General features: G+C 42.0%; 1 protein-coding gene and 1 long non-coding RNA gene across 12 annotated transcripts in view; one reads left to right on the top strand and one right to left on the bottom strand.

The window, feature by feature from the left end:
- RORA (RAR related orphan receptor A) overlaps nucleotides 1–27,293 on the bottom strand; it is a 712,209-nt gene that overhangs the window by 132,313 nt on the left and 552,603 nt on the right. The window lies entirely within an intron of this gene.
- LOC122239459 lies at nucleotides 1,317–25,557 on the top strand. 10 transcript variants are annotated; one of them, XR_006218591.1, is made up of 7 exons: nucleotides 1,317–1,636; nucleotides 2,198–2,315; nucleotides 5,785–5,861; nucleotides 7,166–7,235; nucleotides 13,403–13,460; nucleotides 23,786–23,959; nucleotides 25,232–25,557. It is a non-coding gene; the product is annotated as an uncharacterized LOC122239459 (long non-coding RNA). The 10 variants fall into 10 exon arrangements; XR_006218598.1 differs by lacking the exon at nucleotides 23,786–23,959 and adding an exon at nucleotides 18,260–18,378 and having other exon boundaries at nucleotides 1,318–1,636; XR_006218595.1 differs by lacking the exon at nucleotides 25,232–25,557 and adding an exon at nucleotides 18,260–18,378 and having other exon boundaries at nucleotides 1,374–1,636; nucleotides 23,786–23,800.

Here is a 27,293-nt window from a genome sequence, read left to right as displayed (position 1 = left end):
TCCTGCCAATATTTATTTAGATATATGTTTTCTTTACTGAAGTGTAAGCTCACAGAGGCAGGGACCATGGCTTGGTAATTTGTTCATTCGTTTTTAATTTAAACAAATTATTTTGGAATAATTTCAGATTTATAGATTTATAGTATGTTTGTTACAACTAAGGAATCAACATGGCTATGTGACACTTAAGTAAATTTCATAGCTCATTCAGATTTCACTCATTTTTCCTTAACGTCTTTTTCCTGTCCCAGGATGTCATCCAGGTACCACATTACATTTAGTTGTCATGTTTCCTTAGCCTTCTCTGGTCTGTGAGAATTTCTTGAACATTGTTTTTGATGACTTCGAGAGCTTTCAGTCATACTGAGCAGGTATGTTGTAAAATATCCCTCAGTTTGGGTTTATCTGATGTTTTTTTTTTTTCTCATGGCTAGATTGGGGTTTATTTATTTTTAAACACTAGCCCTGAGCTAAATACTTAGCATGTACCACCTAGTGTAGACCAGGCATTTGATTAATGGTTAGTGAACTGAATTAAATTCAAGTGCTTCTTTGGTACCTCCTATATAAACAGAACCCTGATTGATGCTTTTGGAGAGATGAAGTATGGACCTCAAGTTCTGTAAAGATCTTCCACACAGCTGAATAATAAAAGGCAACATGCAAACAAGTATCAAATAAGTGGAACTGAGAGAATGACCTACGACAGCTCAGGAGATGGACTAACGAGGGTGAGTGGGTGCAGTCAGCAAAGATCTATGGGAAGGAAGGCCCTGGAAAAGTGGGGAGGATTTAGAGAGGCTTTTTTCAGTTTTCAAGCATACCAGACTTGTTCTTGCCTTAGAGTCTGCTCACATGCTGAGCCCAAAACCTGAGAGACACCTCCAACTTCTCTTTTCCCCATGGCTGATGTCTTCTCATTGTTTAGGTGCAGGGCTAAATGTGAGTTCTGCAGATGACATTATCCAAATTAGGCTCAACTTGCCACTATGTCCAGAGATCTTGTCTGTTTTCTTCACAACTTTTCTCAATGTTTCCGATGATTCATCGTTCCCTTTATTGTCAGTCTCCCTCCCTGGAGTCTAAGCTCCTTGAGGACAAGTAGTGAATTTTGAGTTACTCTGGCAGAGTGCATTCCCCGGCAAACAGAGGTATTTGAATTATCTTGTTGAATGAATAAAAGGGTGGGTGTTGGATGAGCCTGAGTGACAAGAAGACGCATGAGCACCCGCTGGTAAGAGGCACTTGAATGGAGCAAGAGTGAACCAGGCAGGCAGGTGGGAATCTGCCAGGTCATGAGACTGATCACAATGGTGTCAGGTGATCTCAAACGGGGTGGCATAACTTGGGCAAAGGCCAATGCTCTAGGTGTGGGCTGCACAGAGGTAGAGGTTGTCCAGTAATTTTCCACCTTGGGGAGGGCAACAAGGGTTCATAGGACAAAGAATGGGGAATAAGGGAAAACTAGGGTCAAGGAAGGGGGAGGGGCTGGAGGAATGTCTGCATAAATTGAGAATGTATCCCATGAATTAGAACAACACAAGAGCTCCTGAGAGGCCAGGGAGGTACCCCAATGAACTTCTCTGGTGTTGGCACAAACGCGAGGGAAAAAAGCACACTCTGGACAACACGGAAGGTGAACACTTGGATTTTTCGATAGGATTCCATAGTAGGAAAGGACAGCCATCTTTGGAAGCATGAGGAAATCTAGAACAATGCAACTGTTTCCATTCTGGGCTCAGAATGGAAAGGATCCCATAGAAATCTTTATTTTCCACCATGTTTCCTACATGGTTACAAAGGACAGAATCTGTGTATACACCGCCGACCTCGAAAAGTATGTATTTTCCCATCCAAATTCAATTTCAAAACACGGACCAATGCAGTGTTTTGTACAGATTCTGACTGGAATAAGCTCAGGGGGAAAAGGCCTGGAAAGCACATGGCAAAGAAACTCTGAGAGTCCAGAGTATGATTTAAAAACAAAAAACATGGGACGTGTCGTCTTTGTGTACCCGTGTAAATAATTATGATGGTTGAACTCTGCTTATTTTTCATCCAACCTAAGTAACAGCTTTGAAAAAGAAAGATAACAGTGACCTGTGTGTATGAGAGTCCAGAGGGACAGTCTGTGACAGAGCTCACAGGGTTCCCAGGAAGACCAAGAACACGGTCCAACTGATCTTTCTCTGACAAGACAGGGCTGGGCAGAGGAAGGCGTAAAGAATGACTGCACTTGTACATCGGAAGGTCAGCACACGAGATCAGAGAGCAAGTCTGTTATTTCAAAAATATAGCCTTCGAATCCCCAGAGGGTAAGTGGATGAGTTCTGTTCACTAACTGGTAACTCCAAAATTCTTCCTCTCCTCTGTGCCTCCTTACGTCAGAGCTAGAAGGGGCCATATTAGTATTGGCCTATGTAGTCCCTTCATTTGACAAGGAAGGAACCTGATGTCCAGAGGACAACATAACCTGCCCAGAGTCAGTCTGATAGACTGTGCCTGAGCCTGGTGAGACCTAACACTGCTTCCCATGACAACCCTAAGCAGCCCATCTGAGGACTGACCACAAAATCGGCTCCGGTTCTACATTTTGATCTTTAGTCTCCATTTATTCGAATCTATGAACACTGTTCACCGTATTTTCCCCCCCTCGCATTACTTTTGCAACAACCTTGAGGTGGTGGCGGGGGGAGGGGGAGAATAAAACAAAACACCACGCACATTCACATTCATTGTAATGAAAGGCACACCAGGTATCTGACCTAGACTCCTAGTTCCCTGCCAATCTTGAGCTCATCTAAATTCATTTCCCTAACAGAAAATAGGTGTCAACTTTGTAGATGGAAAGTAATTTCCCTGCAAATATCACCCAGAGAGGTTACTAGTGCTACTTGACAGTTTTATTATTACTTTTGTTTCAAGCTAAGGTGAGGAAATCTACATTTGCCAGGTAGCATGGTGGGGGGAAAAAATGTAGACTTTTAAACTTTGTGTCAGTTTTACCATGGGAAGGAAAAGTAAGAAACAAAGAACAATTGCGTTGGCTGCAAGCTGAGTCCATCAAAGAGCATTTCACAGGATCCTAGCTTTCCTCCTTACTTCCCACCCACAACCTTTCCGATCCTGAAACATCAGAGAGGGTTGGAGGGAACTATTCTGCATCACCTGAGCAGCCAGCTCAGAAGTGGGCAGCTGAGTGGCTCGGCAGGAACTACTTGTAAACACTGCGTATCAGCTCATTCATAATGTCAGCCAACTGGGAGCAAGGTAAATTCTTTTACTCTTCTCCTGATTCAACTGAAGGCTGGTATGCTTTCATGAGTACTCTATCACGCTCTCTCTCAAAATAAATAAATAAACATTTAAAATAAAAAAGGAACGACGTATGTAATAAAATATGAATTAAAGTAGCCTCTCCCTATAAATAGCTATTCATGAAATACATATACGTGGCTATTACTAAAATACTCTTTTAGTTGTCTTTATGTTGTCTAGGTTTCATATCTAAATGTGAAATGTTTAGATGATACATTACCTATGTATTTTCTAAAGGGTCGTATAATCTCGGATGTAGGATTGCCAGATAAACTACAGAAAATCCAGTTAAATTTAAATTAAAAATAAACAACAATTCATTAGTGTAAGTGTGTTCCAAATATTGCATGGAACATGCTTTTATTCTTGTCATTTGACACTGGGTGCATTAACTAGCCAGTTCATTTGTTATCCAGACTATTTTTTTCCTCTGCCTCCTTTTTTGACCTTTCACTTGCTTAGTTTTAGGAACCCCTATGGTGGAGGGTAGAGACAGAAATACAGTTCAACCACATTGGGTGTCCTACTTATCATTGGCTGGGACACATGTTTTAGTAGGGAAAGAATGTGATATACTAGGTTGAAAACGGCAATTACCTGCATCCTCCCTATTACCATATAGACAGAACGAGCCACAGACTGATGTTTTCCAGAGTTTGGGTTTTACAGACCAGTAAAATGTAAAAAGAAAAGAAAGTTGTGACACTGTGAGAAGATTAATATATTTATTGTTGCCAAGTTTAAATGTGATCAAATAAAATGTTAAAAAATACCACACTGCCACTTTCAATTATTGTTAACTCATAAAAGAAAGTAACATCTGAGTATCTCCAAAGTAGGAAGGACACACTCTTAGAGTACAGAGCAGTACTTTTTTTTTTTTAATGTTTATTTATTTTTGAGATAGAGACAGAGACAGAGAGACAGAGACCACTGGGAGGGGCAGAGAGAATCTCAAGAAGTCTCCATGGTGTCAGTGCAGAACCTGGGGCTCAGTCTCATGAATGGTAAGATCATGACCTGAGCCTAAATCAAGAGTGGGATGCTGAACTGACTGAGCCACCCAGGTGCCCCAAAAGAGCAATGCTTCTTAAAGAAAGTTGGCAGCCTTCCGATGTATAGTCATCGGTTTTGTGAAAACTCCATCCCAATGATGCGCAGGCCCTGGGATCTGAGAACACCCAGACCAGGTGATGCCGTGGTAGCCCCAGTAAAATGACAGTACCAATATCACACATCACACAGGTTTGTGCTGCTAGGAGAGAACCACAGAGAACTTTCAAGTAAAGGGAAGAGAAGGTCGACTTTTGATGACCTTATGTTACTATCTAATTTAAGTATTTCATTTCGGAGAAGCTTATTAATTGTGTGGAAATATTAGGTGACTTTTGTCAGACCATGAAGCACTTCCTCCACTTAGAATACACAGAAAACCTTTCTCTAAACTTTTCTAAACTTCCTTTGATGCACAGCCTGATCTCTGTGCTCTTTGTCCCTATGTCCGTAAAAAGAACGCTTAGCAATTGGATAATATGACATTGAACTTAAAGCCCCTTCATCAGAGAATCCAGAGATCTTTGACACTACAAGTAATTAGTAGTTATGAGTAATTCTGGCTCTTGTGAACTGGCAGAATGTGTGATCCTGGCCAAGAAGAGTTGGGTATTGGCCAAAAGGCAGGCGTCGTTGGGCAGGCCAAAAGGCAAGTCCCCAAGTTCAGACTTTCTATCATCCTTCCCATTTTACACAAGGAAAAACTCTACTGTAAAAGTGGAGAATTGTGTGAAATTGCTGAGTTATTAACAGAAATCATGATTAAAATCAACTTCCCAACCCAAGTCTTGTATATAGTTTCTTCTTGAGAAACACATATACAGACTTATTACCAGGGAAACTTTAAAGTTTTTTATTTTTTAATTTTTTTAAGGTTTATTTATTTTTGAGAGAGAGAGAGAGAGACAGAGTGTGAGACGGGGAGAACAGAGAAAGAAGGAGACAAGCAGGCTCCAGGCTCTGAGCTGTCAGCACAGAGCCTGACGTGGGGCTCGAACTCGTGAACCACGAGATCATGACCCGAGCCAAAGTCAGAGGCTTAATTGACTGAGCCACACAGGCACCCCTGTAGTGACAGAGTTTTAAATTGTAATTGTTTATCTTACCTAATAAGTAAAAAAAAAAAGATATGAAACACATACACTCCCATGAAAAATCACTTCAACCTGAACTCTAAGGAACATCACCTCCCAGTTGCAACCCCCCAGAGTCCTGCCTGAGAGATTCAAAGCCACCAGACAGTCACATTCAGAAGGAGTGCTACCATTTTTTTTTTAACTTCTTAAATCCCACCCCTTCTGTAAAGACTGAAGCTCAGGTATTTTGCCCTCAGCTCTATTTAATATCAGCTTGTTTTCATTCCTCACTTGCTGTTGTTTGCCTTACTAATTCTGACACGATTATTCTTTTCAGGTCCAACTGAAGACAAGAGAGAGGTTTTGGCTTCGAGTCCAGGGTGATGTTTCACAGAAAGTCAACTCTCGTTCCAGGTACTTGATAAACATCTCACTAACTAATTTCTCACTGTCTTTAAGCCATTAACATTTTGGTTAACGAGTCCAGAGCCCTTCAGACGCCGTTTTCCTCCTACACAAGTAAGCTAATGAAACCCACGAAGGGCAGCTGGGCCCTGTGCTTGTCTTTAATGGTTTCTGTCACCCAGACCAAGCAGCCACGAGCATGACCATGGCACTGCGCATCGGGGTGTGCAGCCTCAGGGCAAGGGAAGAGTGCGAATAACTGTGGCCCTCAAATTGCAATTTAAAGATAGCTGTGAGGTTATCCTCTCCCCACGTGCTTCTCTTCCGAACCACCAAGTTTGAGGACAATGTGCTATTTTTACTTATTTTCAGTGGAAAGAACATTAAACCTTAGGGTGATGGTGGCATATTGCTGAATTATGTGTTTTAGCCTGACTAGAATAAATTTTTTTGTTGTTGTTGGGGACAGGGAAGAAAAGAGAGCTTGAAATCCAGACAGAGAGAGAGGAGAGGGGAGAGAGAGAGAGAGAGAGAGAGAGAGAAGGAAGCTAGATTTTCCTAGTTTCTGGATTCTAGGTATAAAGAAAAAAGAAGAAAATAGCCACAATTAGTAATATGGTAATTAAACTGGAGGAAGCTATCATCCTTAAAAAGGCGTTTCTTGATAGATTTTGATTCCATTTGCCTCTAATGATTTAAAATGTGCTTTCTGCAATCAGAATACAGCTATGAGACTTAAAGGGGAAAGAACACCTTAAAGGGCTTTGCAAATGCATGCGAAAGACAGTGACGCTTTCTCCCAAGGATGCTTTGTTGCATCGGGGAAATGAATCAGAGACTTGGCCCTCAGTTCCCTCGGCAACAGAAACATGCTTGAAATGGTTAGGGCAAATGAGCTAGGGAAAGTACACCCTGCATTTTGCTTTTCATTTCAACAGAACAAAATAAAACCTTGGACTTGGCTGGAGACACATTCTGAGCCTTTGCATCTTCTATTCTCTGTCTGAGTCAACTCCAGGCAAGATTGCATTCTCAATGCCTTTATTTTCAGATCTGCCTCACTTAGAGGTTGTGGTGTGGTAGCATTAGTAGTCACGGGGTTTGTCGCCTTAAGAGTTACCCTTGTGAAATACCAAAATATTTTTGTTCAGGTTAAACATTCCCTTTGTTTCTCGGATGAACTCCTTCAGGAAGTGTGTTCGGTGCATATCCAGACGCAGTCTACAAGAAGAAGGTTGGAGAAGCTCGTCCAATTCCTTACAGAGACCATTCCTTCTACCCACGTAGGAAACCCGTGTTCTTCTCCTTTTCAGGTCTATCTTATCAGACTGGGAGAAAGAGACGAAAGCAACCCTACGTCACCGCTTTGAGAAAGGAGTTGAGGTACGGTGCTCATAATTCCTGGCTTTTACTTGGATCAAGTATGGGAGAAAGGAAGAAAGAGAAGAGGAAAGTAAACCTGGAGGAAGAAGAAAAAGAAGAAGGGCAATAGCTATCCACCCTCTCCCCCAGAACACCTAGCAATCTGCCCTTTTGAGTAAGCTGACTCGTAGTACACACTAGTGCTTCTATGGGCTTGGAGGTATCCAACTAGGCCTGCCATCAAGTAGAAGGCAGTCTGAAGCTGCTGAAGGAGAAGGATGCCTACCACTGGTTCTTTTATTATTATCATCATCATCATCATCATCATCATCATCATCATTGTAGTAGTCTGTAGGGGAGGAAAATTTTTCTTTTTCTTCTACCTGTCTTGGGTTCATTCCTGCAAATTAGAATGACAAAGGACAGGCAAATGAGAGAAAAACAAGCAAGTTTATTGATTCATGCAGCACACAACACGTGGAATACTTAATGAGGAATAACTCAAAGAAAGATACACCTGTAGAGAAGTGACAAGACGAAGGAAAAGGGTTTTAGACTTCTAGGGGTGGCAAACTGTAGGAAGGTAGATATATGAGGGGAAACCGACAGAAGATAAAGATTGTTTTTAGTAAGGTTTGTTATTTAGATTCCTTTGGTGCAGACTCTGGGCTGATAAGAGGCTAGAATAGTCTCTGGTGGTTAAGAATCCTCCAGCCCTTAGGGGCACCTGGGTGGCTCAGTCGGTTAAGCGCCCGACTTCAACTCAGGTCACGATCTCATGGTCTTTGAGTTCGATCTCATGGTCTTTGAGTTCGAGCCCCGCGTCGGGCTCTGGGCTGACGGCTCAGAGCCTGGAGCCTGCTTCCGATTCTGTGTCTCCCACTCTCTCTGCCCCTCCCCTGTTTATGTCTGTCTCTCTCTGTCTCAAAAATAAATAAACATTAAAAAAAAAATTTAAGAATCCTCTAGCCCTTCCTGGTAGAGAGGGGGAGGCCAGAGAATTTGTCCTGAGTCTGTTTCTCCTCAATTGTCAAACTGAGGCTCAAAATAAGCCCTATCCCAGAATGGCATGTCTTAGGGTGGTAGGCTCTAAACCCCTCCACATTCAATTTTTCTTTCTTTTCATAAGGTTCTAAAAATAATATATACGCATGGTAGAAAATTTGAAATTTAGAAAGACGTTAAAAGAAGCATGCAAAAACATCACCAAATTTTATCCTGTTAGTCAAATGCAACCACAGTTAAGAATGGTTCCAGTATTCTTTCCTAGGATTTATCTTCATGTAACTGAGATCATTCTTTACAGAGAATTTCACACACCATGTTTTTGTTCAATTCATCAAAAGTATTTCCTCATGCCATTATTCTTTAAATATTGTTTTAATGGCAGTATAATTTTTCATCATATGACTCTGCTATAACTTGTTAATAATTTTCCTAATTTTGGACATTTAGGGCATACCTAAATTAACGTTTTATGTGTATGCATAAATGTTAGCCTTTTGAATTCGTTTTTTTTTTTTAAGTTTATTTATTTATTTTGAGAGACAGACAGCATGCATATGTGGGAAGGGCAGAGAGGTGGGGGGAGAGAGAGACTCCAGAGCAGGTTCTGCGCCGACAGCTATGACTGACGCAGGGCTCGATCCAGGAATGGTGAGATCATGACGTGAGCTGAAACCAAGAGTCGGATGCTTAACCCATTGAATCATCCAGGCACCCCTTAAATCAATACCTTAGAATAGTCTAATAGAAGGAGAAACACCAGATCAAAGAGTGTAATCATTTTTAACGTTGTATTAATTTGTATTAACACAGTGTATCAGTGTCTTCCTGAAACTCTGACTGCACTGACTAATGTAATTTAAAAATCTTTGCTACTTTGTTAGGTCCCTATTATTTAACTTGGTATTCACTGGTGAGGCTGAAAATTGTTTACTGTATAATTAGCTATTTGTATTTTCTCTTCTATGAATTGTCAGCTCATGACCTTTATCTGATACGCTCATTAATTTATATAGACACTATATAATAAGATGATTTGTGCCTCCATTTTGGAAAAAAAAAACCATTTTCTTATCATTTGGCTTTTTGGCCTCTGATTTTGTTATGGCTATTTTTGACACACGGAAATTTTGTATTACTCTATATTTCAACTTATTGACCCTTTACTCAGTGACCTCTTCCATTGCTTTAAAGTACAGAAAAATCTTCACCCACCTAGAGTAGATAAATATGTAGAGATTACTCTGTTAGCTATTTAACTTCTGAAAATAATATTTATCTAGATCTTGTTATATGGTATGATAAAAAATAATTCTTTTCCTGATAAGCTAACAATTATCATAGGACCACTTGTTGACTACTTGTCCCTACAGTTTTTTCATGTATTCCATATATAGATATTTCAGTTTATTCTTACATACGCAAGATTATATCTGGGGGTTTTCTAACTGATTTCTTTGCCTATTCTTTTGCCAGTAGTTTCATCACCCCCAATTTTTTCAGAAGTTCTTTTTAGCTCTTACACTGAATTCCTTAAAAGATGGCCAAGATGATATACAAAGAAAACTGTTTAAAGAGGGTGTCTGCCTTTGAAGTTTGAGGTCTTAGTTGAAAAATATAGTTCTTCTTGTGTCTATGAAGGATGGAGCTCATGCTATGACACAGAAAATCAGGAAGGACTTTCTTGGTTTCTTGACAGTCATGGGAACAGTGATATAAAAAAGAAGAATTATATATCTTTTTGTTCATCTCAAGCAAAGAAAATGTCCAGCGAGGAGATTAAGATATTTAATGCTAGAAGATCACCTCTGCTTGGACTTCTGGGGCACCAGTAAAGATACCAACCCATAGACCTGTAGAAAATTGCCAGAAATCGTCACAAAATGATATAGGAGAGAGAGCCTGAATTACAGTGGTCCCCATTAAGGTTCTAGAAAGGATGTGCCAAATAATTTTGTTTTGTGTTTTAAGACTTAACAGTGAAATCTTAGAGTGTTGAGATTTTAGGCGACTTTTTTCTTTCTCTTTTTAAAAGTTTAATTGTGTTTCATTTTACCCCAAATTCCATACGTTTTTCCTGCCCCCTTAATAATGGTCTGTTAATTAGTTAACTTCTGGAATACAATATTGGAAGCTTTAGCCCCAAGAAGTGCAATGGTACAAAAAGTGGGTTTTCTACTTCTCCATCTCTTTTCCTTAGTAAATATAGCAACACTAAAACTCATCTCATTAGAAGAGATTTTGTGAAAATGAGACAGGACATTTCTAAACTAAGTGCTTTTCCTCCGAATAAGATTTAACCCAAAATGAAGTTGGGGACTTGAAGCAGGTATGAAAAAACTTTTTTTTTTTTTTAAATTTCTATTTCTAAAGCTAATAAAAACCCTTTCACAGTAGGTTTTCTTTCTCTTGACAACCAAGGATTGATACATCTTGCATGTCAGAAAGTAGAGGGCTGTGTGTAAGTGCTCACTGGACACAATTCTTTTCCCCTGTAAATTCCCTTTTTGTGATCCAATTGGCGCTCTTTCACTGTCTTGAAAATTCCCATTTTTCTTTAACGGTCTCTACTCTCCTGTTTTCTTTGCTCTTCTTAATTGTTCTGCTTTTCATTAGTAGATAATTCTCTCTGGCTGACCAACAGTGAGGAGGGTCAGAGTCATGGACAATATACCATATCTGGTTTAGTCTGGCTCCAGAAAAGCTAAACTGTGCCTCATCCTCGAATTAAGTTACTTTAAGTATAAGTGGTAATCAGCCTCCGTGGCAATGATTTCATCATACTAAGCGCTTGAGAATACCTGCTGCAGTTTTTTCACCTCCCCACCCCAGGCAAGTTTATCTTTGCTCTTAAACCATCAACGGCACTTTGTATTTCTTTTCCATGCCACATTGAAAAGCAATAAAAATCAAGCGCTGTACATATCACTTACACACATAAACAATTATGTAATAGTCCATTTCCCCCTCAAACCTTCCGTGCTTGTTTTCCTGTCTTAGAGTAACACTTGAAAGTCATCAAAGTGCCTACAGTGCCAGCAGCTGTTGGTGTTGGGGGTGGGGGAGCACGGCGCATGTCACATCTTTGCTCTAGGATGGACGTCCACGTAATTTCTTGGAACAAGGCTTCTAGTGGATAGCCCGGTGAGATGGAGGAAACTTCCTTCCACTCAGATACTGTCAGGGCCAATGTGCCTTTTGGGAGAGATGGTCTGTGAGATTCTGAACATTGAAACTGTAAAAAAAATTGAGCTGGACAGATCCTTGCCACCACTTTTTCTGCTAAATATAGATAAGTTGTCATCGGCTTGCACAAGCAATTTCCAGCTACAGCTCCTCAGGAAGGGAGGCAGGTCCAGGGGCTCGTGTCTCTGGCAGTTAAACTGCAGAGAGAGGAGTGGACCTCCACTCAGAGGTTGTGAGCTGCAAGGGAAGGGGGCAAGAATGGACACAGGAGAGAGGCATCTTAGCTTTGGTTGAATATAATGGCACACTGGGGGATCTGTAGCAAATGACGGTAGTGGCTCTCATTAGGCATCAGTAACTTTGAAGAAAAGGTGTGTAGAAGGAGCTCTAACCCAGAGTCTGCCCTCAAGGTCCCCCCTCTGCCAGCACTTTGGAAAACAATGTGGTAGAGTGGGAAGATACTATGAGATACCTAGTCAAAGAGTCCTGAGTTTGGATCCCACCTTAACCAGACCCTGTGTCTGATTTGGAGTTACTGAAATACTCTGAGCCTCAGGGTCCTTCTATATAAAATGTAGGTAAATTAATATCTCTCTCACAGTATTATTGGGACTAATGATAGGATTCAAGTACACGGCACGGCTAAGTACTCATCTTTGCTCGGTGCCCTTCTCCTTCTTCCCTGTTAGGCAAGTCACTTAAGCTTCCCTGGACTCCAGTGGTTTTTCTCTTAGCAAGTCCTACTGGTTGTACCTCTGAAATATAATCAGAATGTACCCACTTCTATTTCCATGGCTATCGCACCAGTACAAGCCACTGTCATCTCTTGCCAGGGCACTGCAATAGTTTCCTGACTAGTTTCTCTCCCTCTGTTTTTAAACCCTGTATAATCTGTCTCTGCACAGCAGGTAGATAGAACTTTAAAAAAAAAAAAGTAAGTTAAATCATACCACTCCCCTATCTAAAGCCCTCCAAGCGCACTTAGAATAAAATCCAAGCTTCTCACTACAGCCTTTGATGCTCTGTGCGATCTAGTCCCTGCTTATCTTTGTCTTCTTTGACTCCCATCTGCTATCACTTTCTTCTTCTATTAATATTTTCCAACTGTACTGGCCTAATTTCACTTCCCAGAACACATCAAGTTTGTTTCTACCTTGGGGACTTTGCTTTGGCTGTTTCCATAGCCTGGAAGAAGCTTCTTCCAGCTTCTGCAGCGGTTGAAACCTTTTCAACAGTTCGGGCAGGCGATCCCTCCTAAAATTTGTCTTTCCTCACCTAGTGTGTCTATCCTAGCCTATTTTACTTTCCTCAGAGCACCTATCATGACCTAGAATTATGTGAAATTTTGCTTGTCTGTTTTCCTCTTGGGAATGTAAACTCTGAACAAAGGGGACTATATATATATATATACATATACATATACATATACATATACACACATATATATGTGTATATGTATATATACATATATATGTGTATATATATATACACATATATATGTGTGTATATGTGTGTATATATATATATATATATATATATATATATATAGAATAAGCCTAGAACAATGCATGGAGCAGAGTAAGTACTCAGAAATCACTTGGTGAATGAATTAGGAATGAATACGTAAGATAAGGTGGTAAGATCTTCTTAAAAGTTTGTGACTAGATTTGACAGTCTTTCTATGCCCTTTCCATTTCTAAAGATTCTAGAATTCCTTGAACAGAAAGTCTGAATCCCAGAATAATTTTAAAGAAACGTAGTTCAGAAATTTTTCAAATACTCAACATAGAAAAAATTATATTAGGTTTGCCAGACGGAGGCACTCTGGGTATCTGCTTTAACGAAAAAAAAATAAGAAGGACTTATAATTTGCATGTGGAGTATTTGTATGTAAAGGGATCCTTTTAAACTATTTAAAAATTGTGTTCCTTTAAGTAGCATTTAGATTTTCTGAGCAATCCTATTTACAGTTGGCTTAGCACATCCTTTCTTCACAGATCTTGAAAGGGAATATGATTCCACAGCATAACACATCTGCTAAAAGAAATGGCTCAGGTAAGCTCAGGCTTTGTGACTTGTATGTTCTTCAGCTCAGGGAGGTATTCATACCATTGTGCTCTGGGCAGGTGAGTCCATTTCTGGGCTGTGTTACAAGAGGGACACTGTGGGGGCACCTGGGTGGCTCAGAGCCTGGAGCCTGCTTTGGATTCTGTGTCTCCCTCTCTCTCTCTGTCCCTCTCCCTGCTTGCACTCCATCTCTCTCTTTCTCTCTCTCTCTCTCAAGAATAAATATTAAAAAAAAAAAAGAGGGACACTGTGCAAACTGGATCACATCCTAGGGAAGAAACTGGAAACCGTGTTAACAAAAGAAAATGGGAAGGCCTAAGTGAAAGGAGAGGAGATTGTAAAGGCTGGCAGTTGTCAAATATTTGAAGGTTTCTCATAAAAAGGCAGATTCTGTGCTGCATCTTCCATGGGACAAATCTAGAACCAATGAGTAGAAGCTACTGGAAAGCAGATTTTGACTCAACAAATGGAGAGAATTTCCAACAGTCTGTCTTCATACATAAGCAAAAGGCTGCCTGTAAATACAATGAGCAGGTACCATCACTGGATAATTAAATTTAGGGGCAGGCAGAAGAGCAAGGATTCCTCTTATTGCAGGTGGGCAGCACAGACACTTCCAGCAAGCTCTCACGGAAATCTCTTAACACATTCCAGGCTGGCTAGCAGGGACTAATAATACTATGTGATCTGTATCACATACTGTTCTAACAGTAACATATGGGATATGATGAGTGCCGTTTAAATAACAGCTCAAGCCCAGAAAACTTTTGAGTTTCGGAAGTTAACTTAGAATTTCATAGATCCATGATTTCATATTCTCACCTGGAAGCAAGTTACTGGCTATTTCCTGCCCAAGAGATTTCTTCTCTGGAAAGCTGAAGGAGGCTACTACTCTTCTATATCCTTGGTGAAAGACAGGTTGTGTTCCAAGCATAACCCTGGGTTTAGGGATAGCCGATAAGGCTGGAGAGTACAGGGTTGAATTAGATCACCTTTTAATTTGTAGCCTAAGAACGGTCTGTTATTTTTACCTATCCCTTCTGGCAGGGGCAGCTGGTAACTGGAGGCAGAAGCTGACCTTCCACAGCAACACCCCCAGCCTGACCCCTCTTTTCTCCTCCTTTCCTTCCTTTGCCTTTCTTTAGAATTCCTACGAGCCTTTGCATGCTTAGCATGAAAATGAGCCCATTTTATTTTTGGAACCCACAGAGGCAGCCCTGAGGGGAGTTATTGTGTTGCTTTTAGCAGCTAAACAAAAAGGTGTGAAATCATTTGCTGGCTGTTCTAGAATGGGAACAAATAAATAAATAAACTGAGAAGGAAGGTTCAGGACAGTGTGGGGCAACTTGGACAGAACCTCGTGACAGGCTTCTCTGAGACTTATTAGTAACCAAAGTGGCTGTAGGAATGTCTGTGCATTTTTCTCACCTTCCCAGGAAGTTATGAGAATAGCAGGGAAGCCACCGGGATGTTTTTTTTTTTTTTTATTGATATATTTTCATACCATTTCCATGTTGCTTTGAAAAGGACATACGGATGGGACTACTTTGAAAAAATTCCTTAAAGTCCTTTGTAACATTCCCTGTGCAGAGTGAGGTAAGAAGAGGGGACAATTCACCAGGCTGTTCTAAGAACTGGGGACTCCCCCTGAATGCTTCTGTGGACATGTATTGAAGTCCTTACAGGCCTTTCACGACTTAATCACATAACAGTGGTAAGAGACACAGACCTCAAGCAACAAAGACTTCTTGTGAATATTGAGGTTTTGGTCTTATGCTGATAACAGTGGTTGAGAGCAATCTCCTGTTTGGGGTGCTGAGGGCCCTAGATACTTCTCTTCTTGGAAGAGCATCATATTTTGAAATACCTCTTCATTAGCAGGTGCATTTCAATGGGCATCTATGGTACAGGATTCCCTTTTTCCTTTTTTTTTTTTTTTTTTTGCAATTTTGGAATCTTTTTTAACCTACAAAATATTTAAAGCATATAAAAATGCAGAGACTTGGTAAATGTACATCCTTATTTCCAAGATTTTACAATTGCTACTTGGGCTCTTTTTAAAATGTTTTTATTTTTATTTTTGAGGCGGGGGATGAGTGGGGGAGAGGGAGGGAGGGAGAGAGAGAGAGAGAGAAAGAGAGAGAGAGAGAATCCCAAGCAGGCTCCATGCTCAATGCAGAGTCCGATATGGGTCTTAATCCCATGATCATGGGAACATGACCTGAGCTAAAATCAAGAGTCAGATTTTCAACCAACTCAGCCACTCAGGCAACCCTAGGCTCTTGTAAAAAGAAACTAAATGTTATGGTTGTGCCTGCTCCCATGCTTCTTTCTTCCTCTTTCCCAACAGGCAAACTCTCTTCTGCAGCTTATATATGTCCTTCCATTCTTGGCCTTTATGCAGGCTTGCCCACGTAGCAGCTTGGCTTAACAAATGTGGCCTTTGGAGTATTTCGGCAATCTGGCTTTAGTGACTGGTGGGCATCACCACGCAATGGGGACTAACAGGGCCTGTCTTATTAAGGTGGTTAAACCTCCTTATATCTAGCATTCAGGGCAACATTACAATATAGTCAAACAGCAAGATAAGACAGATCTTTTTAAAGCACTATTTAATCGATTAACTAATTCAGAGAACAGATAATACTGATTGCCCACTTCTTGTCAGGGACTAGGCCATGTGTAGGGATATGGTGAGTCACACACAGACAAATGGAAATTAAAACCACTGTAATATCAAAATTTTTCTTAGAAAAGAACTGTGTTTCTTAGGACAATTCCACAATAAGGGGTGACCTTGAAGATGCAGGCAATAAGAACCAAGAGACAACTTAACTGAACTAAGCAGGGCTGTGGGGGAAGGGGAGGAAGGAGAGAGAAGAGGGGGAGAGGGAAAACTAGGAACCTCAGGGTGAGACAGAGAGGAGAGACAGGAGTGGAGGAAGGGACAAAGGCAGAAGACAAGAGGGCATGTGGCAGTGTGACTGAAGTGCAAACAGTCCATGGTGGTCCACCTATGGTGGCTGGAGGGCTGTGACAAGAAGGTCCCTCAGGAGCCATGCGAGGTTTATGTTTCTGTAAGAGAAATACATTGTTTGCTACCCATCCTTCCCCCCGCCCCAGTAAAATGTTCAGTGAAATAGATTTTTTTTAAATCAAGTAAGAGGTGGATTTCATATACATGTGTACATATGCATATGTATGTATGTACATATTTATCCATGTATATATGCACATATGTGTGTACATAGAGAGACATGTACATATTGTAAAAAAGACATCAAATGAATGGAAATGAATCAGTGGAGTGCATCAATTCAGAGCCAGGGATGACTGGAAACACAGCCCTGGGTGCCTTCCCCTTAAACTCCCAAACCTCAGAGCTCTCAGAAGTCCTGGCTTTCCGTATGATACAGGGAAAGTGCAGTGAGAGACTTCCGAAAGGACAGAGAGACCTAATCTGACACTGGAGTTGAGGGCTGAGCTTATTATGTGTTTTAGTTTTACACTGAAGGTTATAGGGAACATGATTTGAATATGGGGGTGGATTCTGAAGCCATAATTTATCACACCTCTACCATAGTTGCCTGGATGTTCTTCTCCCTTGTTTCCAACTAGCAAACTCCTGCTTCTTTCTTTAGGTTCTATTTAAATGTCACTTTATCTGTGGAGCGTTCCTTGACCCCCAGGGAGGGTAATTTTCTTCTTCCGGACTCCCATCTGTCTCCATAAATATCTGTATTACAGCACACATCACATGGTATTACATGGTATTAAACCTGAATACAACAGAGTCGACCTCATGGTATTGCTTTGGAATCCCCACTGGCCAGCAAGATATGTGGCCCCTTTGCTGAATAAATCCTGGGTATGTGAGCAATAAAGGGAAACTTAGAGGGGGACACATAACTTCAGGAAGAGCAGAACCCCAAGCCCCTAAATAGTTGCACCTCTCTCCCCCAACAGCTTTGCTGTGACATACCATTTGTTTTTCCCCTTGTACCTATTTTGAATAAGAACCCATCGCTCCCCAGAAGTAAAAGCAATGTAATAGTCATTTGTTTGTTTACTTCTTCCCGGTGCCAAGACCCAGGGTGACGAGGCTGGATTGCACATGGGGCGTGGGCATCAGAAACTGGGAGTCTCACCTTGCCCGGCCTGTCTGGCTCGTATGCTTGGGCAAGTCACATAGCTCCTGTGGGACTCCGATTCCTCACCCAGTGGTAATGACCAGCCTCACAGGGTGGCTGCAAAGCTTAATTAAGGATTGAGAAGGAGGCAGAAAATACAAAGTGCCTCACACACGCAAAGAATTTTCTTCCCGTATTTATTTTTGGGCTCAGTAACCTGTGGTAGGAAGTGTTTATGACCTAGAAGAGGAACCCAGTGAAAAAATGCGACTACTATTCTCATTCATTCTAAAATGGCTAGCTTGGTACGGACGGGAAAATGGACCACACACTTATTTCTTTTATTCTAGTTCGTTCTGTGGCCCTTGCTGCCAACTTTGTGTGTACAGCTTGCTACCTCTAGGTCTCAGTTTCCTTGACTACAAAGACTTTCTCCCTGATTCCCTGATGCTCAGATGTGTTGTGAGGCCTTCAATTTTTATCCCAGTCCCTATACTTTTAAATCTGCTCAGAAACAAGGTTCGCGGATGGGACACAATGTTTGTGAGCAAATCCACAGCAGTTGGTTCCCTGAGCCCAAAAAGAGGGTCTTGTAAACCTTTGCAAAAGCGACTCCCCAACTCAGCCTGGCTCTGTGACACCTACCTCTCTTCTCAGCACCTGGAGACCTTGGCAGGTCCAGGGTTTCCATCACTGCCAGGGCCTTGGCTTTGTTGCTAATTGTTGGCTGGATGACTGAGCAAAAGGACAAGTAATCCCGAGGCAAGAGTGAGAAGGTAAGAGAGAGACAGAAAAGCACACCGAACAAGTGGTTTGTTACCAAAAAGCCATATTGTTACCACTACATTTTTTCTTTCTTTTTTTTTTAATGTTTATTTATTTTTGAGAGAGAGAGACAGAGACAGAGACAGAGACAGAGTGCGAGCAAGGGAGGTGCAGAGAGGGAGACACAGAATCTGAAGCAGGCTCCAGGCCCCCAGCTGTCAGCACAGAGCCCAACGCGGGTCTTGAACTCACCAACAGTGAGATCACGACCTGAGCCGAAGTCGGACGCTTAACAGACTGAGCCACCCAGGAGTCCCACATTTTTGGTTTTCTAATCATAGAGGCTGTCTCTGTGCTAGGGATGTTCAAAGTTCAAAGTTGTTCAGAAAGAGAAAACACGTGTCATATGCTGTGTTTGTTGCTGAGAGAAGAATAGAGGCCACAAGGTGACCATTATTTACACAGCGCCTCTTCTATACCCTCATCCTGCCCCAGCTGTCTTCAGAATCCCTGGCATCACACCCTGGAGGCAGGTGGGTCAGCCACATGGATCAGGTGAGGAGGAGGAAGTGTGAGACGGCTATTACAGGCTGCCCAGCCAGGTGTGGTGGTGGCTTTGGAGAGGTGTGGGGCCACCAAGGCTTATATAAGGAGGAGGGAGAACGTAGGCCAAAGGGGAAAATGTAACGTTGACTTTGATTGGCTAACTGAACATGAGGCCGACTGAGGGAGGAGAGAGAGGGAAGGATGGAAGACTTTGGAAAGCATGACAGTGTCTCATTTGTATGCAACACGAAGGTACCTTCCACATATAACACAGAAGGAGGTGGAGATAAATGGGAAACTTGATAGGCAGTAAAACCACATGCTATTTTAAACATATGCAAACATTAAAGAAGACTGGTATTAGTAGAATATGATGTATATCCTAATTACATCAACATTAGATGCGCTGTTAATACCATTACTCAATGTCATTTAAAAATCACTTGGGGGCACCTGGGTGGCTCAGTTGCTCAAGCATCTGACCTTTGACTTCAGCTCAGGTCACGATCTCACGGTTCGTGGGACACAGCCCTGTGTTGGGCTCCACGCTGACAGCACAGAGCCTGCTTGGGATTCTCTCTCTCTCTCTGGCCCTTTCCCCACCCCCATCTCTCAAAATAAATAAAGAAACATTAAAAAAAAATCACCTGAAGAAAATGTAAAAACAATTTTTGGAACTTCAACCTTAGGCGCTCACACATCATTTTCTTAGGAAAATGTGGCCGTTGGAAATGTTGGACAGATTTTTTTTTTTTTTTTAAACCAAAGCATTATAACTTGTCTCCAACATGCCAGGAGTAAAATTTTCTATAGAAGCACTATTATAGAAAAATGCCACATGCTACGGATTAAGCACAGCTAATCACAACACATGAAAGCAAATGGAGCGTGTTCTGAGGGGTGCAAATACGTTGGAACCTGTCTATCACGAAACACGGTCTGAACAATCCTTTGAAAAATAGCCCTTTTGCAAAGAGAACTTATTACTAACTTCATGGAAGTGTCTCAATTTCAAATGGGGTTAATTTTATATACACTGATAATGGAAACAAAAGACAATATGAAAACATCCTTTTAGTTCTAAGCACCCCTCTTATTTGGGGGTGGGGAAGCTTTCAGCGATTCCATAGGTATCTCACATTTAATATATGGGAGGCGAAAAGCAGTGCCGGCTAATCCCAACACTTAAACTGCTACTTAACCATCCAGCTGTTAAAAGGAGTCCAGAGGAATCGTTAGCTACAGTAAAGAGGTTTCTCAATCGACATCCCACTCTGAGGTCAACTCTCGTCACAGGTGCACTTGGCTGTGAGGCACTTGTAATGTCAGAAGCAGATATGGCTGCCAAGTTCAAGTTGCCATGACTCTGAACGTAGTATAACATTCCACTCCAAGCCAGAGCCCATAACTCTCACGGCTGTTCTGATGAGGGCCCTTCTTGGTACCACTCTGGCTCACACCCACTGGCTACAGTGATGCAGCAGGTGAAGGACTTAAGTGTCACTAAGTTGGTTTCCAATTGCTTCCAGGAAAAAAAAATCCATGGCATATACGATTCTTACATCTGATACCTGGCAAATTTCCCCTGTGTTCACAGGCTACAGAGGTGGGATCTGACCACTGCTGTCATGGCCTTAAGTGCTGTCTCCCACACTTTGAGGGGTCTGAAACACAGGCACCAGGGAACATTAGCGTTTTGGAGACAAGGTGTAGGAAAACACTACATGTACCTGAAAACTCTGCCAAGCACCTCAGGCCTGACATGCCGTTTCTTAGCTCTTCCAACATCAGAACATTCTGTCTTAGGAACTGTCACCTCGACATCATATGCTGGTTTTATGGTGTTGATACACATCTACCAGAAAGGAAGCCAAAAGGAAGGACTCACCACTATCACTGTCTCCTGCAAATGATCCCCCTGCTTTGCTCCTGGGCGTTTTTCTCCACGTATTGTTCTTGGGCTGTCTAATTTGGACGGAGCATCCGTGGAGCTGAAGTTCCACAAATATTCCAATAATAAACAACAGTGCTAATTACCAGAAGGGCCCTCGAAAAGTAACAGAATAGCAAACTCACTTTAACTTGGTCTTTGTGTCTTTGGTGATTAAAAGGTCAGAATGCTACGGTTTTGTTTGCAGCGTCATTTATGTTGACATTTTCCCCAGCGGGGTCAAATCTTCAATGTGAAAATAAATCTAGAAACTTTCTGTCACACGCTTTTAGGCTGTGTCTTCCAAACGCCACCCTTTGGGAGGTAAGCACAAGTCATGGTAACTGGCCACATCCTCTATCTGTGGAGGTCTAAGAGTTAGCAGAACTTTATCTTTATGATGAAATGGCCTTTAGAAGTGGGTATTGCCAAGTTCAGAACGCGAGCATCATTACTGAGAAAGAGCACTTTCCTTTTAAACAGAGAAACCAACAGCCATGCACTACAAGTCTTGAAAAAAAAAAAAAAAAAAAAAAAAAAGGGAGCTACCGCAAAACAAACAAATATTCAGCTCAGTTTCAGGAAGTTTCCAGAGGATCAAACAAGCCTTTCTCTATTGAAGTTGTTGGGGGAACATTTATGCTTACTTCAGCCTTAGTTCCTATTTATGCGCTGGCTTTTATACATCGACCTCAGGAGGGCATAACGACTTCAGGTTACTCACAAAGTACCTTCAGAAAAGGCAGCCTGGAAATCCCACCCCCAGCAAGGGGGAGGGGATGCATTCAAATCTGAATTTGTTTCCAAACCACTGCTCTGTCCTTGAGGCCAGGATATGTCAAAAACCAGAGAGAGGAATTCCACTGAGAGAGGGTGAGAAAGATTGCTCATGGTGTGAACATGCCTGCTAGGAGAATGCCTTTTCTCCTGGGTGAAACTGGGAGACCAGAGAGTCTATTTGGGGAGCCCTGTTTCCACTCAGAAGAAGCTTGCCATTTTCTGCTGGTCCCTGGGGAGAGGATTTGGTGCACAGTTGAATGGTCAAGCAAATTCTCTTCCACAATAAAGGGGGAACTACACCACCCCTTGGCAAACAATACTCCTGTTTTATAAACCTATTACTTTTTAGTTCTTGGTGTCATTCATGCTTTTCACAATGTTTTCATTGGTGTTTTTACCCCCATTTGACGGATCAGAACATTGAGGCTCAGACAGTAAGTCCCAAGTTACACAGTAAATATAGTACGTAGGAAAGCTAAGATTCAAACCTGGGTCTTTGAGCCTCTCATGCCGGACTTCTTACTAACATGCCAGATCGGCTCCTAATTACATCCTTTCTAATAACCCACATTATGATTGGTGGGAAGAGAGAGAAATGTTTGGAAAAAAATACTAAAGAATTTAGAACGGGGAGTGGGCATGCAGTAGAGGGAAATGTGGTCACTTGGTTGTTGTTACTATGTCCCCATCTTTTCATGGGAGTATTCCTTTTAAAATCTGCATGTTGGAACTTGCTGGTGAAATTTAAGTCACATCCTGCATACGGTGCAAATTCACATCAGAGAAGCCAAAGATGAGGAAACTGCTGGCTCTAGAGGCATCAAGTCTGAAGGATGCACACACCTAAACAGAAACACCAAATGACGCTTGCTTCTGGAGAGAGTCTCCTGAAGGTTATCCATACTTTAGCAAGGACAAATGTTCAACAAGCAGAGTCTTCCTATTTAGGTATCTCCTACTACATACATGCCTAATTTATACAGATATCCACTTGGCTTACTTTGGAGCTTAGGAAAAGCTTCCTATGCTGAACAGCTTCCCTTTTTTCATTACAATACAATGGATTTTGATCATACTATGTGTGACTATTCAATGGCACAAAATTGATGTGCCTCCCCCTACCTGGCCCTCTTCTTCCATAACATCCATACCCTCAGGCACACAAGGCGGCTCTCACTCCAGGAGGCTTCTGGGAGCAGCGGCTCTCTGTACCCTCCTCCCACCCTAATCTTTTTTAAAGCTCGTACATCACGTCCATAAAGTCGACTATCCCTTCCAGAGTTTCGAACAGCCATTTTAGTCACCTAAATCTGAGAGAGATACATTTACAATCCACTTTAGGTTTATGTGGGGAACCATAAATATCAGGCTTGAGCCCTGAGGGCTAGAATTTCATGGGCCATTAAGCATGTCACCAGGTGGAAAGCTGTCAATAGCTGGATGTGAGTTATAGTCAGATAACCACAGTCGGCCTGGCTTAAGAAAGTGTAACCCCAATCAGAGAGGGGTGTCCTCCTGCCCGCCTCCATCTCACTCACGCTCACCAGTTTTTCCCTCCCTCCTCTGCACTCCGCTCTTGTTGGGTCTTTAGACTTGCCCCCCGTGCTAGATGGCAGGCTGCCTTTCTCTTGCCTAGATTGAAAGGCTAGGTGACATATGGAAAGAACAGGAGATTTGCAGTGAGGCGGATCTGGATTTAAATCTCTGTTCTGCCATTTGTAGCTATGACATGATGTACAAGTTATCTGACCCCACCTTGGCTCCAGTTTTTCCCAATTGCAAAATTATTAAAGATAGTCAATAGCGTTAAGAAAGGTAGGAGTAGGGCCAATAGGTAGAGATTATAGGGAGAGAGATTTCCTGCCTAGTAGACAGAAGAACTTTTTAAAAACCAGATTGGCAAACCATAAGAGACTCTTAAAAGCTGAGAACAATCTGAGGGTTGATGGGGGGTGGGAGGGAGGGGGGGGGTGATGGGCACTGAGGAGGGCACCTGTTGGAATGAACACTGAGTGTTGTATGGAAACCAATTTGACAATATATTTCATATTAAAAAAATTTCACGAAACTAAAAAAATAAAATAAAATAAAAACCAGACTGGCTCATAAGTATAATGGGCTGCATTGAAAAGAAATGAAGAAGTTAACATCTTCTGTTGCAGGTTTTGTGCCTAAGCTGGATGCTGAGTGGAGGGTCCTGAGAATTGATGGGAGTTTAGCCTGGCTACTTCAAATTTCCCTGCTAATCTTCAAATTTGATGATTCTTTGATTTGCATATGTGTCCTTCCAGAAAAGCCAAGATAAATCTTCTCAAAATCCCCAACAGAGAATAGAAGTAAAGTGACATGATTTTTTTCTCATTTTCATTTTCCTTCTAGAAAACTAATCCCTCCCATGTTTTTCTCCTCCATTCAATTAGTTGGTAGAGAATCCCATTTCCACCGAGTGCTAGAACACATTTAACCATTGTGAAACACTTAACACAAACCACATGGCCATAAGTTTTCATGACTCCCCACTACACAAATAGTTCCATTTTTAGAAAAATCAAAATTCTCTCTGCTGCCTCTTGCTCTCCTTCCCTCCATTGTTTCTGTTTGACCAGCTCGGCAGTACTCTCCCATCCTGCCCTCTTGCTGTCTGAGCCCGTGGCACCTGCCAATAAAAGTGATGACAGACTTTAATGTTCACGCAGGTTTCCAACAACAGAGTTCACTTCATAATCACCAGAGTTCAGCTGGTAAGCCTGATCTGAGTGACATCGGATTTTTTACCTGAGATGTTACACTGTGCGCTTTCATTTCTACAGGTTATGAACCACTTTGAAAGTGAATTTTTTAGCTTGCTAGGGGCAATGACCTATGAGCCTGCAGACAAATCCCAACTGATTGGGTAAAGCCCAAACCCTTGTTATAGTGCTTGAGTTTGCTTGGAAAATTGGCTGCCACGTATGAGTCATAGACACAGGGTCGACCTCTGGGAGACACTGTGTGTGTGTGTGTGTGTGTGTGTGTGTGTGTGTTTTGAACATGCCTGGGACATGAAGCAGATCATAAGCGTGTCTTACAAACAATGACTTCTGTTTGGCCAAAGTGAGTATCAAGGGCAGCCTTACACTGGAGGAGGGCCATAGGAGATGAAGGCCATTGTGCCCACGGAGGGATAGGCGTGCCAAGGCTGCTCACAGAGCACTGTCCTCACTGACTGCCCATCCATCAGCCAGATCTTGGGGAAGCATGGGCTTGCACCCACACGATGTTAGTTATTCAGCTATGTAGTATTGTCCCTATTTTACACACGGAGCTCAGAAAGGTTAAATAGCCTGCTCACAGCCACATTACTCCTACTTGGTTGTAGAGGCAAAATGTGACCACATGAGGATGCCTCTGGGCCTTGGGACTTTTCATGACACTGTACTCTTTGGGTGGCTTTTAGTGCAGAGTCTGACTGTACCTGTCTATCAGGCCATGTTTTAGCCACCCGGCCTCATTTTTGTTTTCTGCCTCTGATATTATATTTCTTGCTATTTGTAGCCAGATTATTTCTCCCTCTCTAAGTTGGTTCTCTTATTTGCTTAATGTTATAATTTATGTTTTGAATTCCCCAGGGCAATATTTTTCATGTTGACATTTTCAAAACTACAAAGAACTTGAGGGACAATTCAAGTCTCAACGAGAGCATGAACTCTACCAGGAGAACCCTGGACTTTGTGGCCAACACTTGAGATGAAGAAGTGTGTTCTCTTCTTTCCCTGTGATAGCTGCCTTTTGGGATGGTTGGGATTTAGAATGTCTATCATTTTAATCAAAGTAGCTAGTGACTCATGACTTGTTGACCAAAGTTTCTCACAGGCTAAGGAGAGAGAAGTCTTATTTCTTCCCTTTGCAAATAAAGATTCCAATCATTTCATGCTGAAATCTGGATGATGCAACAATTTAGATATATACCATAAGATGCTGGATGATATGGTTAATGTTCTGTTTTGAAGGTAGCATTTTATAAGAGGGAGATTTAGTTTTAACCTTGATACAATTTGAATTTAACAGACATACCCTCTCCATACCTATTTCCACTGAAACTTTATGGCTAGAATAAAGCATCAAAACCAAACAGGCAGACAAGGAAGCAAGCATACAAAAAACCTACCCCATTTTGTCCTTGCCTGTGCAACCAGAACCTATGCTCTTTGGGGTAAGCAAGGCCGTGTGCTTTGCTGCAGTAGGCTGAAAAATGGCCCCTCCTCCCCCTAAGACAGCCACATCCTAATCCCCGGAACCTGTGATTATGTTACTTTAGATGGCAAAAGGGACTCTGCAGATGTGATTAAGTTAAGGACCTTGAGATGGGAAGATTATTCTGGATTATCCTGGTGGGCCCAATGTAATCACAAGGGTCCTTACAGGAAGGAGGCTGGAGGTTTCAGAGACACAGAGGTAAAGTGATTATGGAAGCAGAGGGACAGAGAGAGGCTGGAAGTTGCTATGTCGCTGGCTTTGGAGGTAGAGAAAGGAGCCATGAGGCAAGGTGGATCTAAAGCTGGCAAAGTCAGGAAGCAGATTTCCGTAGAGACTTTCAAAGGAGCCAGCCCTGCCAATGCCCTGACTCTAGCCCCACTCCTATCAGACTTTTAGGAGTCCAGAACTTTAAGAGAAGAAATCTGTGTTGTGTTAAGCCCCATACTTGTGGTAATTTATTACAGAAGCATTAGGAAATGAATGAATTTGCTTCCTATTTACATCTCTCGTGACCAGCATAGTCCTTGGCATATAATACGGACTCACAAGTTAATATTTACCGAACAGATTGAAAACGTAAGGGAAGGAAATCATGAACACAGAATGTACCAGACATGGCAACATTGAGTGGTTTAAAAAACTCCCGATTTCTGAGGACAAGAAAGACATTTTTTTAAGGCTCCACTGGGTGTACAGCTTCCCAGTTATTCATGACATGACCCCAGAATTTAGGCAGCTGTGTATAAGCTCTTCAGGTCCAGCAAGCTCTTTCCTGGGGGCAGGTGGAAGAGACCACAGGCCACGATAAAAAGCGTTTAGAGGCCAATTCCTTTGCAAATATCTATTCAGTGCTTCCAGGGGTTCAAAGCACCAGGGAGACAAGGAGGAAGAAAAGGCAGCATCCGTACTACGCAATACAACTAGCAAATACCAGCACTTTGAAGAATATACAGTAGGCACTCGGCAAGTAAATAGCAGAACGAATGACATGCGGAGCCAGTGTATAAACATGAGCGCTCCCACACCCCCTTCCCAAAGCCTTCTATAGCAGAAGTCGGTCTCCTCCCAACTCTGCCTTCTATGCATCCCTGGATGTTAACTTCAACCAGATTTCATAAACGAAAGAAGAGCAAAGGAGAGAACCCTCCACCCTCAGCCACAGATGCACATACCACACATATTTTGGCCAGAGAGACGGCAGACCACAGCGATATACCTCACCTTTTCTGGGACTCTCTTTTGTTCGGGTATTGCAAGTCTTTTAATTGAAAGAAAAATAAATTAAGCTACTCTGGCTGACGAAAGAGAATAGTTTCCCCAAGGAACTTATGAACACTTAATGGTTATATTAGTGATTTACTTCTCATCCAGGATTCTTTTCGGTTTATCATAGAGGTAAAATCAATACCTTCTACCAAAGTGGAAAAATTTAGG

Source organism: Panthera tigris, chromosome B3 (genome assembly GCF_018350195.1).
Source record: "Panthera tigris isolate Pti1 chromosome B3, P.tigris_Pti1_mat1.1, whole genome shotgun sequence".
Lineage (NCBI taxonomy): Eukaryota > Metazoa > Chordata > Mammalia > Carnivora > Felidae > Panthera > Panthera tigris.
The sequence above is the reverse complement of the archived record's forward strand: the minus strand, read 5'-3'. Positions and strand labels throughout refer to the sequence as shown.